Genomic DNA, 13,540 nt, shown 5'->3' with positions numbered 1-13,540 from the left:
CTGCTCTTACAGCGCATAAGGGGCTATATTGTTTTTTATATTAAATACAATAGTTTATACGGTTGCAGTTGCAGAGTCAGACATTACGCTGTAAGGCCCAATAGAATAGAAAATGCCCTCCCAGAGCCAGAAAACGAATTATCAAGGTAACATATAACATCACCACATGCCATCTCGTCAACAGATGTAGCCCCGCCTCCAACGCCAAGACCATAAATTGACGTCTTCTACAATCTCCGAACATGTTCATATATCATTGCGCTTGGTATACATGAATCGTTCACGCCCCAGTACCTTCTTTTAGTAGCCGACACCGCTCCGCAACTGCAGGACTTCTAGAGGCCAACCAAGTGTGAGCAGCACAAAGGTTGCCAAAAAGTTTGATAAACATCAAGAACACAGTAAACAACTATATGAATAGACCCTAACAAAGGCTGTGCAGCTCTCTGCTCTAGCTAAAGTGGTTGGTGGAGGCCCCTTCTGCTCAGTGTGCCTTTTTGATCATCGGGGGTGAGGGATGTTCTGTACTCCCTAAGCTTGGACTACTGTATAACATATACTGCCCCAGTTCAACTTCCCTGGTCCTAATGGTCCCTGAGGATTGGTGAACGCCCCCAAATAGATCTGTTGCCCCCAGACCTCCTGTATGGCATGACCTGGAAGTATTTAGGCCCTTTTCGGATCCAATTCCAGTACATATATACGGATATGGATGGAAATGACTAATGTAAATGCCCTCACAGGTAAATATTAATATGTAATTAGATATATTCGGGTGGACACCTGAACGTCATAACTAATGTCATTTCAAACCCATGGGGTCATTAATATGGAGTTGCCCCCTCACTTTGCTGCTGTAACAGCCTCTACTCCTCCGGGATGATGGTCCGTAAGGACATCTCACGGTCATATTTCCAATGGATTGCAGGCCAGTTCTTCTACATCAAACCCGCAAATCATTTTTTGGATAGACCTTAATTTGTGCTCTGGGGGCATTGCCATGCTTACACAGGAGTGGCCTTTCCTAACTCATTCCTCTGGATTGTCATTGTACGCTTCAGCATCAAGATGTCCCATTACTAGAAGTAAGGTGCCCCAAGCCAAACCACAGGAAACAGCCCCATATCCTTATTCTTTCTCTACCAAACTATACATATAGCTGGAAGTGTTTTCTTGGCGCCCGCCAAACCAAGATCAGTCTGTTTTAATGTTATTAACATTTTATATATATATATATATATATATATATATATATATACAGATGGAGCCTTGCTCGTCTAGCCTTCTCTGCTGCACCTAGGTGCACCAATGTTTATTACCATAAGCCTTTCATCTATTGTTCTCGGCTACAATACAATACAGAGAGAACAATACAGCAGGGGATTAAGTCTGACAGCGCTGGCTCAGTTAATCCTATTAAAGGGATAGATGAGCAGGGCTCCATCTGTAGCACCATCTTATTCTGTTGGGCCTTACAGTTGGGATGGACAGTTCTTTTCCTACTTTGAGTAGTTCAGAGCGGTTTCTGGAAGCACAGTGGCGGGTCATTTTTACGCACAGTGCGCTCCAGCACTGGACGGTGCCATTCTGTGGCCTTGTGTGACTTTTACCGCTGTGCGGCTGGCTCGTAGACATTGCCACGTCACAATAACTGCACTCAGTGTGTGGGGCTGCAATCCGATGACTTGTTGGAAAGGTGGCATCCTATATCCGTGCCACGTTAATTCTCCGATCTCTTCCGTACGACCCATTCTACTGTGAATGATTATTCTAGATTGCTCTGCTGCGTGCTGTGTTTTTAGGCACCGGTTAGCAAGCGGTGATGCTGGAGTGGCCAAACACACGAAGATGAGTTGTTTACTTCTGACCGTGTGCGTCTACGTTAAGGTTATATAGAGAGAGATATGACCGTTGATGTACTCATGGCGTTGGTACAGCAGAACCTGTTAGGTGTCAGTGAGTGTTATGCATTATGGGGGTAATTCCAAGTTGATCGCAGCAGGAATTCTGTTAGCAATTGGGCAAAACCATGTGCACTGCAGGTGGGGCAGATATAACATGTGCAGGGAGAGTTAGATTTGGGTGGGGTGAGTTCAATCTGCAATCTAATTTGCAGTGTAAAAATAAAGCAGCCAGTATGTACCCTGCACAGAAATAAAATAACCCACCCAAATCTAACTCTCTCTGCACATGTTATATCTGCCCCCCCTGCAGTGCACATGGTTTTGCCCAATTGCTAACAGAATTCCTGCTGCGATCAACTTGGAATTACCCCCTATATATGTTCCGTACTCTCTCTAATCAGTGCACTTTTTAATGTTCCCATTTAGTCTGTGTGACTGTGAATGATTCTGCAGTCGAGCACTGGTTACATATCTAACCCTGGAGTTGTGTTATCAGAACAGACTTCTCCCTCCAGTGGAAACGAGTTCCCATCGTAATTAATCTGTGAGACTGGAGCATTAAATTTAAGAGCTGTCACTCATGGACCGGCTGTCCGCAGCCTGCGTCGCTCCTCCAGGGTTTGCAGCGCTGTGCTAGAGAAATGTAATTACATCTATATAGTTCTTGGTTAAATGATAAAGTGCCTCTTAAAATGCCAGCGCTCAGATTAGCAGCCTCACCCTAACATAGTGTGTGTGAGCGCACAATAAAACGCAATCTCACCTTCCCAAAAGATTTAGTTGTCCCTGGCTCCTCTTCTCCTTGGCCGCAGCAGCAGCCTCTCCGTGTGATTGCATTGGTCCCAGCGTCAGGAGACACCGGTGTAAATCTGTCATTCCCCCAAGGCTAGCTGTGCTAGAGGTGGGGAAGGAACGCTGTGCCACCTGGGCTTAGGCTCTGTACGGTGCCGAGCATGTCTGCAGGTATGTGAGTGTGCACTCTGTGGATGAGTGCAGGGTGGGGTGGGCTCTGAGAATCCAGATAAACCTTATGGGCCTCGTGGGTGTCCCTGTGACCTCCAAAAGGCCACAACAGTACCCTTAATGTCAGTAAGTTGTGACGTGTACGCAGGAACCGCGTTCCTCCTTAAGGTGCCCACACACTGGAAAGACTTGAGAAAGATGCAAGTCTTTTAGATTTCCCTTGAACTCCCATGCAGTCCCAGACTCTCGATATAACGCAATACACATAAGATATATTGTATAAGATCGTGCAAAAGATCTAGGAGTGCTCACATCCAGGAGCATGCTGTCCCTGCAGCAGGGAAGATCTAAAGAGACATCATCTGAGCCACGGGACCGCACATCGTTACTGTTATGCAAACAGATAGGCAGTCTAATATATCAATATCTGGCGCATCGGCTCGATTGTCTCCCTGCTGGCTGGTGGTCATTACTCTCACAATCCTCTGTCCCCACAAATATTTAGCTAAAATAAAAATCAAAAAAGACCCCAGAGTACCTCTGCAGTCTAATTGTCCCAATAGGAGGGAGGGCAAGGAGAGAGAGTTGTGAAGTGAGAGGAGGGCAGGGAGAGGGGGCGGTGATGTCAGGAGGAGGGAGAGCGGAGGGGGCGGTGATGTCAGGGGGAGGGCAGGAAGAGAGGGTGTGAGGTCAGGAGGAGGGGGAGGAGAGAGGACGGTGTGGGGAGGGGAGAGGGCGGTGATGTCAGGAGGAGGGCAGGGAGAGAGGGTGTGAGGTCAGGAGAAGGGAGGGGGCGGTGATGTCAGGAGGAGGGCAGGAAGAGAGGGTGTGAGGTCAGGAGGAGGGGGAGGAGAGAGGACGGTGTGGGGAGGGGAGAGGGCGGTGATGTCAGGAGGAGGGGGAGGTCAGGAAGAGAGGGTGTGAGGTCAGGAGGAGGGGGAGGAGAGTGGGCGGTGATGTCAGGAGGAGGGGGAGGAGAGTGGGCGGTGATGTCAGGAGGAGGGGAAGGAGAGTGGGCGGTGATGTCAGGAGGAGGGCAGGGAGAGAGGGTGTGAGGTCAGGAGGAGGGGAAGGAGAGTGGGCGGTGATGTCAGGAGGAGGGGAAGGAGAGTGGGCGATGATGTCAGGAGGAGGGGAAGGAGAGTGGGCGGTGATGTCAGGAGGAGGGGGGAGGGCAGGGAGAGAGGGTGTGAGGTCAGGAGGAGGGGAAGGAGAGTGGGCGGTGATGTCAGGAGAAGGGGAAGGAGAGTGGGCGGTGATGTCAGGAGGAGGGCAGGGAGAGAGGGGTGTGAGGTCAAGAGGAGTGGAAGGAGAGTGGGCGGTGATGTCAGGAGAAGGGGAAGGAGAGTGGGCGGTGATGTCAGGAGGAGGGCAGGGAGAGAGGGGTGTGAGGTCAAGAGGAGTGGAAGGAGAGTGGGCGGTGATGTCAGGAGGAAGGGAAGGAGAGTGAGCGGTGATGTCGGGAGGAGGGCAGGGAGAGAGGGTGTGAGGTCAGGAGGAGTGGAAGGAGAGTGGGCGGTGATGTCAGGAGGAGGGGAAGGAGAGTGGGCGGTGATGTCAGGAGGAGGGGAAGGAGAGTGGGCGGTGATATCAGGAGGAGGGGGAGGAGGGCAGGGAGAGAGGGTGTGAGGTCAGGAGGAGGGGAAGGAGAGTGGGCGGAGATGTCAGGAGGAGGGGAAGGAGAGTGGGCGGTGATGTCAGGAGGAGGAGAGAGTGAGGTGAAGTGAGAGGAGGACAGGGAGAGAGAGGGTGTGAGGTCAGGAGGAGGGGAAGGAGAGAGGGTGGTGTGGGGAGGGGGGAGGGCGGTGACGTCAGGAGGAGGGGGAGGAGAGAGTGAGGTGAGAAGAGGGCAGGGAGAAGATGGTGTGAGGTCAGGAGGAGGGGAAGGAGAGTGAGCGGTGAGGTCAGGTGGAGGAGAGAAGTTGGTGAGGTCAGGTGGAAGTAGAGGAGCGAGGGCAGTTAGGTCAGGGGGAGGAAAGAAGGTGATGAGAGGGCAGTGAGGTCAGGATGGAGGTCAGTGAGGTGAGAAGAGGGCGAGGAGAGAGAATGTGAGGTCAGTCGCAGGAGAGAGGGCGGAGTGGGGAGGGTGATGGCAGGGAGAGAGGGTGGTGTGGGGAGGGGGAGGGCGGTGAGGTCAGGAAGAAGAGGAAGAGAGAAATTGGTGAAGTCAGGTGGAGGCGGAGTAGAGAGGGTGGCGAGGAGAGGGCAGTGATGTCAGGAGGAGGGGGAAAAAGAGGGCAGTGAGGTCAGGTGGAGTGTAGGGGGAAAAGAGAGGAAGGTGAGGTCAGGTGGAGTGGAGGGGGAGGAGAGATGGCAGTGAGGTGAGGGGGAGGATAGAGGATGGTGAGGTCAGGTGAAGGGGGAGGAGAGAGGGCGGTGAGGTCAGGTGAAGGGGGAGGAGAGGGGGTGAGGTCAGGTAGAGGGGGAGGAGAGAGGGCGGTACAGTCAGGTGGAGGGGGAGGAGAAAGGGCGGTGAGGTCAGGTGGTGGGGGAGGAGAGAGGGCGGTTCGGTCAGGGGGAGGGCAGGTCAGGTGATTATGGTGCAAAAAAAATTGGTTTTGCACCTACTGTACAGTATTGTAACATTCCGTGCTCTTACAGGACCATTTATGGCTTGTGCAGGGACTTCTTTTTATTTATTTCTTTAGGTTAAATGCTTGTGCATGGAATAGGGTAATGTGCAATCATCCTATATACTGTTTCCCAATCTCTGCCATTATGGTCCATGTTTGAGTCCTAATGGTTATATCAAATAGGCTAAGGTACTAATGAAATAACCTGTGCCAAGCCATGGCCTGCTGGGCTACCTAGAGGGGGGCGGGTACGTGAGCCACTGCTGTAAAGAACAAGACGTGCGTATGATGGGAATGTCAGAGCATTCCGCAGACAGTCGCCTATGATCCGTCTCTGTCGCAGTGTGGCCAATCAGATGCAGTCCGCATTTAATAACACATGACTGAATGTTCCTGCTATTTCTTACATCAGTTCCTCGTGTTACAAGTCCCCTGTCCTCTATTTAGAGTAAGAACAGCAGAGAGTACGGTTTACGGTATGACGCTTGCTCCGCAGTGAAGGATAGACGTTTCATTTGCTGCCATGGCGCAGACCTGTTGGCATTGGAAGTCTGCACTTTTCATCTGTTCCAGCGCTTTACTCTCTTCATCCTCTTTTAGGCAGATTTTTAGCTTATCTCTGTTGCCCAACCACCAAATTCGGTGAGACTAATTGGTCTTAAATTCCTGTGTGTCTTGTGAGGAAATCCATCGAAAGCCAGAGACGGCTCTATGGAGTGAAAGGAACAGGTCCGTAACGGTGATTTGGATGATGAGCTATTAGCTCTGGCTGACTCAGATAAATTATTGCCTGCCAAGCCCAAGTTCAAGCCGTTTAATGTCCTTTGCTGTCACATCGAGTCTTCATTTATTTCAATAAGAGCGTCTTGAAATTATAAAAATAAAATAAAACTAAGTAATAAACATAGGGATTGGAACCTGTAATGACCGTATTACATGTCTGTAATGTCTTTCAATTTTGACAGTAACAAAAAGATATCACATATTTACTATGTGTGTATTCGTTAATTGGCGTATACATCGAGGTATTGCCCTCACATGTAGCTATAGGAGCAGGTGCAGGAGTCACAGAGGGAGCACGGGGCCCTCACATGTAGCTATAGGAGCAGGTGCAGGAGTCACAGAGGGAGCACGGGGCCCTCACATGTAGCTATAGTAGCGGGTGCAGGAGTCACAGAGGGAGCACGGGGCCCTCACATGTAGCTATAGGAGCCGGTGCAGGAGTCACAGAGGGAGCACGGGGCCCTCACATGTAGCTATAGTAGCGGGTGCAGGAGTCACAGAGGGAGCACGGGGCCCTCACATGTAGCTATAGGAGCGGGTGCAGGAGTTACAGAGGGAGCACGGGGCCCTCACATGTAGCTATAGGAGCGGGTGCAGGAGTCACAGAGGGAGCACGGGGCCCTCACATGTAGCTATAGGAGCGGGTGCTGGAGTCACAGAGGGAGCACGGGGCCCTCACATGTAGCTATAGGAGCGGGTGCAGGAGTCACAGAGGGAGCACGGGGCCCTCACATGTAGCTATAGGAGCGGGTGCAGGCGTCACAGAGGGAGCACGGGGCCCTCACATGTAGCTATAGGAGCGGGTGCAGAAGTCACAGAGGGAGCACGGGGCCCTCACATGTAGCTATAGGTGCGGGTGCAGGAGTCACAGAGAGAGCACGGGGCCCTCACATGTAGCTATGGGAGCGGGTGCAGGAGTCACAGAGGCAGCACGGGGCCCTCACATGTAGCTATAGTAGCAGGTGCAGGAGTCACAGAGAGAGCACGGGGCCCTCACGTGTAGCTATAGGAGCGGGTGCAGGAGTCACAGAGGGAGCACGGGGCCCTCACATGTAGCTATAGGAGCGGGTGCAGGAGTCACAGTGGGAGCACGGGGCCCTCACATGTAGCTATAGGAGCGGGTGCAGGAGTCACAGAGGGAGCACGGGGCCCTCACATGTAGCTATAGGAGCGGGTGCAGGAGTCACAGAGGGAGCACAGGGCCCTCACATGTAGCTATAGGAGCGGGTGCAGGAGTCACAGAGGGAGCACGGGGCCCTCACATGTAGCTATAGGAGCGGGTGCAGGAGTCACAGAGGGAGCACGGGGCCCTCACATGTAGCTATAGGAGCGGGTGCAGGAGTCACAGAGGGAGCACGGGGCCCTCACATGTATCTATAGGAGCGGGTGCAGGAGTCACAGAGGGAGCACGGGGCCCTCACATGTAGCTATAGGTGCGGGTGCAGGAGTCACAGAGGGAGCACGGGGCCCTCACATGTAGCTATAGGAGCGGGTGCAGAAGTCACAGAGGGAGCACGGGGCCCTCACATGTAGCTATAGGTGCGGGTGCAGGAGTCACAGAGGGAGCACGGGGCCCTCACATGTAGCTATAGGAGCGGGTGCAGGAGTCACAGAGGGAGCACGGGGCCCTCACATGTAGCTATAGGAGCGGGTGCAGGAGTCACAGAGGGAGCACGGGGCCCTCACATGTATCTATAGGAACGGGTGCAGGAGTCACAGAGGGAGCACGGGGCCCTCACATGTATCTATAGGAACGGGTGCAGAAGTCACAGAGGGAGCACGGGGCCCTCACATGTAGCTATAGGTGCGGGTGCAGGAGTCACAGAGGGAGCACGGGGCCCTCACATGTAGCTATAGGAGCGGATGCAGGAGTCACAGAGGGAGCACGGGGCCCTCACATGTAGCTATAGGAGCGGGTGCAGGAGTCACAGAGGGAGCACGGGGCCCTCACATGTAGCTATAGGAGCGGGTGCAGAAGTCACAGAGGGAGCACAGGGCCCTCACATGTAGCTATGGGAGCGGGTGCAGGAGTCACAGAGGCAGCACGGGGCCCTCACATGTAGCTATAGTAGCAGGTGCAGGAGTCACAGAGGGAGCACGGGGCCCTCACATGTAGCTATAGGAGCGGGTGCAGAAGTCACAGAGGGAGCACGGGGCCCTCACATGTAGCTATGGGAGCGGGTGCAGGAGTCACAGAGGCAGCACGGGGCCCTCACATGTAACTATAGGAGCGGGTGCAGGAGTCACAGAGGGAGCACGGGTCCCTCACATGTAGCTATAGGAGCGGGTGCAGGAGTCACAGAGGGAGCACGGGGCCCTCACATGTAGCTATGGGTGCGGGTGCAGGAGTCACAGAGGCAGCACGGGGCCCTCACATGTAGCTATAGTAGCAGGTGCAGGAGTCACAGAGGGAGCACGGGGCCCTCACATGTAGCTATGGGAGCGGGTGCAGGAGTCACAGAGGCAGCACGGGGCCCTCACATGTAGCTATAGTAGCAGGTGCAGGAGTCACAGAGGGAGCACGGGGCCCTCACATGTAGCTATAGGTGCGGGTGCAGGTGTCACAGAGGGAGCACGGGCCCCTCACATGTAGCTATAGGAGCGGGTGCAGGAGTCACAGAGGGAGCACGGGGCCTCACATGTAGCTATAGGAGCGGGTGCAGGAGTCACAGAGTGAGCACGGGGCCCTCACATGTAGCTATAGGAGCGGGTGCAGGAGTCACAGAGGGAGCACGGGGCCCTCACATGTAGCTATAGGAGCGGGTGCAGAAGTCACAGAGGGAGCACGGGCCCTCACATGTAGCTATAGGAGCGGGTGCAGGAGTCACAGAGGGAGCACGGGGCCCTCACATGTAGCTATAGGAGCGGGTGCAGGAGTCACAGAGGGAGCACGGGGCCCTCACATGTAGCTATAGGAGCGGGTGCAGGAGTCACAGTGGGAGCACGGAGCCTCACATGTAGCTATAGGTGCGGGTGCAGGTGTCACAGAGGGAGCACGGGCCCCTCACATGTAGCTATAGGAGCGGGTGCAGAAGTCACAGAGGGAGCACGGGGCCCTCACATGTAGCTATAGGAGCGGGTGCAGAAGTCACAGAGGGAGCACGGGGCCCTCACATGTAGCTATAGGTGCGGGTGCAGGAGTCACAGAGGGAGCACGGGGCCCTCACATGTATCTATAGGAACGGGTGCAGGAGTCACAGAGGGAGCACGGGGCCCTCACATGTAGCTATAGTAGCAGGTGCAGGAGTCACAGAGGGAGCACGGGGCCCTCACATGTAGCTATAGGAGCGGGTGCAGAAGTCACAGAGGGAGCACGGGGCCCTCACATGTAGCTATGGGAGCGGGTGCAGGAGTCACAGAGGCAGAGCACGGGGCCCTCACATGTAACTATAGGAGCGGGTGCAGGAGTCACAGAGGGAGCACGGGGCCCTCACATGTAGCTATAGGAGCGGGTGCAGGAGTCACAGAGGGAGCACGGGGCCCTCACATGTAGCTATAGGAGCGGGTGCAGGAGTCACAGAGGGAGCACGGGGCCCTCACATGTAGCTATAGGAGCGGGTGCAGAAGTCACAGAGGGAGCACGGGGCCCTCACATGTAGCTATGGGAGCGGGTGCAGGAGTCACAGAGGCAGCACGGGGCCCTCACATGTAGCTATAGGAGCGGGTGCAGGAGTCACAGAGGGAGCACGGGGCCCTCACATGTAGCTATAGGAGCGGGTGCAGGAGTCACAGAGGGAGCACGGGGCCTCACATGTAGCTATAGGAGCGGGTGCAGGAGTCACAGAGGGAGCACGGGGCCCTCACATGTAGCTATAGGAGCGGGTGCAGGAGTCACAGAGGGAGCACGGGGCCCTCACATGTAGCTATAGGAGCGGGTGCAGGAGTCACAGAGGGAGCACGGGGCCCTCACATGTAGCTATAGGAGCGGGTACAAAAGTCACAGAGGGAGCACGGGCCCTCACATGTAGCTATAGGAGCGGGTGCAAGAGTCACAGAGGGAGCACGGGGCCCTCACATGTAGCTATAGGAGCGGGTGCAGGAGTCACAGAGGGAGCACGGGGCCCTCACATGTAGCTATAGGAGCGGGTGCAGGAGTCACAGAGGGAGCACGGGGCCCTCACATGTAGCTATAGGAGCGGGTGCAGGAGTCACAGATGGAGCACGGGGCCCTCACATGTAGCTATAGGAGCGGGTGCAGGAGTCACAGAGGGAGCACGAGGCCCTCACATGTAGCTATAGGAGCGGGTGCAGGAGTCACAGAGGGAACACGGGGCCCTCACATGTAGCTATAGGTGCGGGTGCAGGAGTCACAGAGGGAGCACGGGGCCCTCACATGTAGCTATAGGAGCGGGTGCAGGAGTCACAGAGGGAGCACGGGGCCCTCACATGTAGCTATAGGAGCGGGTGCAGAAGTCACAGAGGGAGCACGGGGCCCTCACATGTAGCTATAGGAGCGGGTGCAGGAGTCACAGAGGGAGCACGGGGCCCTCACATGTAGCTATAGGAGCGGGTGCAGGAGTCACAGAGGGAGCACAGGGCCCTCACATGTAGCTATAGGAGCGGGTGCAGGAGTCACAGTGGGAGCACGGGGCCCTCACATGTAGCTATAGGAGCGGGTGCTGGAGTCACAGAGGGAGCACGGGGCCCTCACATGTAGCTATAGGAGCGGGTGCAGGAGTCACAGAGGGAGCACGGGGCCCTCACATGTATCTATAGGAACGGGTGCAGGAGTCACAGAGGGAGCATGGGGCCCTCACATGTAGCTATAGGAACGGGTGCAGGAGTCACAGAGGGAGCACGGGGCCCTCACATGTATCTATAGGAACGGGTGCAGGAGTCACAGAGGGAGCACGGGGCCCTCACATGTAGCTATAGGAGCGGGTGCAGGAGTCACAGAGGGAGCACAGGGCCCTCACATGTAGCTATAGGAGCGGGTGCAGGAGTCACAGAGGGAGCACAGGGCCCTCACATGTAGCTATAGGAGTGGGTGCAGGAGTCACAGAGGGAGCACGGGGCCCTCACATGTAGCTATAGGAGCGGGTGCTGGAGTCACAGAGGGAGCACGGGGCCCTCACATGTAGCTATAGGAGCGGGTGCAGGAGTCACAGAGGGAGCGCAGGGCCCTCACATGTAGCTATAGGAGCGGGTGCAAGAGTCAGAGGGAGCACGGGGCCCTCACATGTAGCTATAGGTGCGGGTGCAGGAGTCATAGAGGGAGCACAGGGCCCTCACATGTAGCTATAGGAGCGGGTGCAGAAGTCACAGAGGGAGCACGGGGCCCTCACATGTAGCTATAGGAGCGGGTGCAGAAGTCACAGAGGGAGCACGGGGCCCTCACATGTAGCTATAGGAGCGGGTGCAGGAGTCACAGAGGGAGCACGGGGCCCTCACATGTAGCTATAGTAGCAGGTGCAGGAGTCACAGAGGGAGCACGGGGCCCTCACATGTAGCTATAGGAGCGGGTGCAGGAGTCACAGAGGGAGCACGGGGCCCTCACATGTAGCTATAGGAGTGGGTGCAGGAGTCACAGAGGGAGCACGGGGCCCTCATATGTAGTTTTAGGAGAGTGTCTCGTTACAGATCTGATGGACCGATACGGCCGGCCCGGCAGCTGGGGGGAGGTGACGGTGGGAGTGAAGTGTTTCTTCACTCCCTGACGTCACCTGGTCCATAGCCCTGCATGCTAATATGGACGATATTGTCCATATTAGCTTGCAGGTATAAACGAGCTGGCTGCACATCGTTGGTGTCTACACACTGAAAGATATCAACCTTCATATCGGTCAGTGTGTAGGTCCCTTAAATAGCCAACCACGGGCTAACCTGCAGTGTGAGCGGCACGGAGTCTTCATTCTGATTCTCCCTGAGTCTTCTCCGAAACGGTAATATGCGTCTGTCATGTGGAGAGACCCCTGAGATATATGCTGCCAACTGCTGATGTCAAACAATGGAGTCTTCTGCAAAAGATTGTTGAGAAACTTGTGTGTTGCAGTGTGTAAGTGGATTGAACAGTACATGCTACACAACAAAGACCAAACTTTGTCACTTTATCTTTGCGATAAATAAACATCGCTACATCTCAGTGTACCAGGTACCCAGCGTTTGCCCCACACGGGGTGGGTGCAATGTACACATCGCAAATACTGGTCTGTGTATCGATCGATTGCAGTAGGATAGTTAAAGGAACGCTCCTCCGCTACATCCATTAAGCACCAGGTTTCAGGCCAGTGTACGAGCCCCAGAAGTCACGAAACCCCTGCGTATTTAGCAAGCGTTAACCGGAAATAAAAAAAAAAACACATTCTGCGCTCCAATACTTCACGTGCGGATTACACAACACAGGGTATTTTTAGCGGCTGTCACGGTTTTCTGCTTCTGTGTTTTCCCGAAAATAAAGAGAGTAAGTGAATCATTTATGGCGACAGCTGTGAACATCTGATTTGCAATAAAATATTACAGTAGATAAAGTGGAGGAAGTGTGTTTACCTTATGTAACGAGGGAAGCGAGCGTCTGGCAGATGAGGCGAGTGCGGGGATTGATTCGTACGGTTAATGAACAGTAATGATCAGAGCTACCAAAAGGTGTGTGTGTGTGTTTTAAAAAATTGTTTTAAAAAAAAATGCTATGGAAACATCACACAATTACTTCTGTCCCTGTTAAAGTTTTAGTTGTGTCATTAAATATACTGTTTTATGGCATGACACCAGTTTCAAGGACATGTTGCTCATGTTATCAGCGGAAACAAATTGGTTCCTAATCCTCCTGACAGTTGGATTTGGTAGGTGGCGGTGGGCAGTTATCGGCTATCTTGCTTAAGCCTCTTCTGTGCGTTTGATAAAGAGGATATTGTGCAGGTCCATCCTATCCTATTGTCTCATCCGTGCTGTTTGTGTTCGGCCTAGGCTCTTTGTTTATCCTGCTCTTCTCCCCGGCAGTCTAAACCGAGTGCAAAGCTTTCATTAATTAAAGCAGAATTTGGATTGGGGGGGGGGATAGCGGCATTGTATGGATTAGCTGCTAAAAGGTCCCTGCTGATTTAATTGTTTAATTAGCTTAAATATGCTCCATTGTACAGTGGTTTATGGTTTGTTGTTTTTTTTATAATATTGCCAACATTTTCATTCGCTTATGATCCCATTCCATAATGGCGGCTTTATAATGTGTCACTTCTCACGCCATGCCCGGCACTTGTGCAGCGAATGAGCCCCAGGAGTTACAGGTCTTATATAGCCACATTCTCTCCTTTGCCATCCCCTATTAATGAGTAGTAGGGACAGTTCCGCAATCCGGAGCGCAGCGATGCATTAATTGAGAGA

The 13,540-nt window shown here is 53.9% G+C and overlaps 1 protein-coding gene across 1 annotated transcript in view; it reads left to right on the top strand.

Annotated features, from left to right (window-relative positions):
- Positions 1-13,540, top strand: part of TSNARE1 (t-SNARE domain containing 1) — a 230,143-nt gene that overhangs the window by 122,601 nt on the left and 94,002 nt on the right. The gene's annotated exons all lie outside the window — the stretch shown is intronic.

The sequence above is a fragment of the Pseudophryne corroboree genome, chromosome 5, assembly GCF_028390025.1.
Source record: "Pseudophryne corroboree isolate aPseCor3 chromosome 5, aPseCor3.hap2, whole genome shotgun sequence".
Classification (NCBI taxonomy): Eukaryota; Metazoa; Chordata; class Amphibia; order Anura; family Myobatrachidae; genus Pseudophryne; species Pseudophryne corroboree.
The sequence above is the reverse complement of the archived record's forward strand: the minus strand, read 5'-3'. Positions and strand labels throughout refer to the sequence as shown.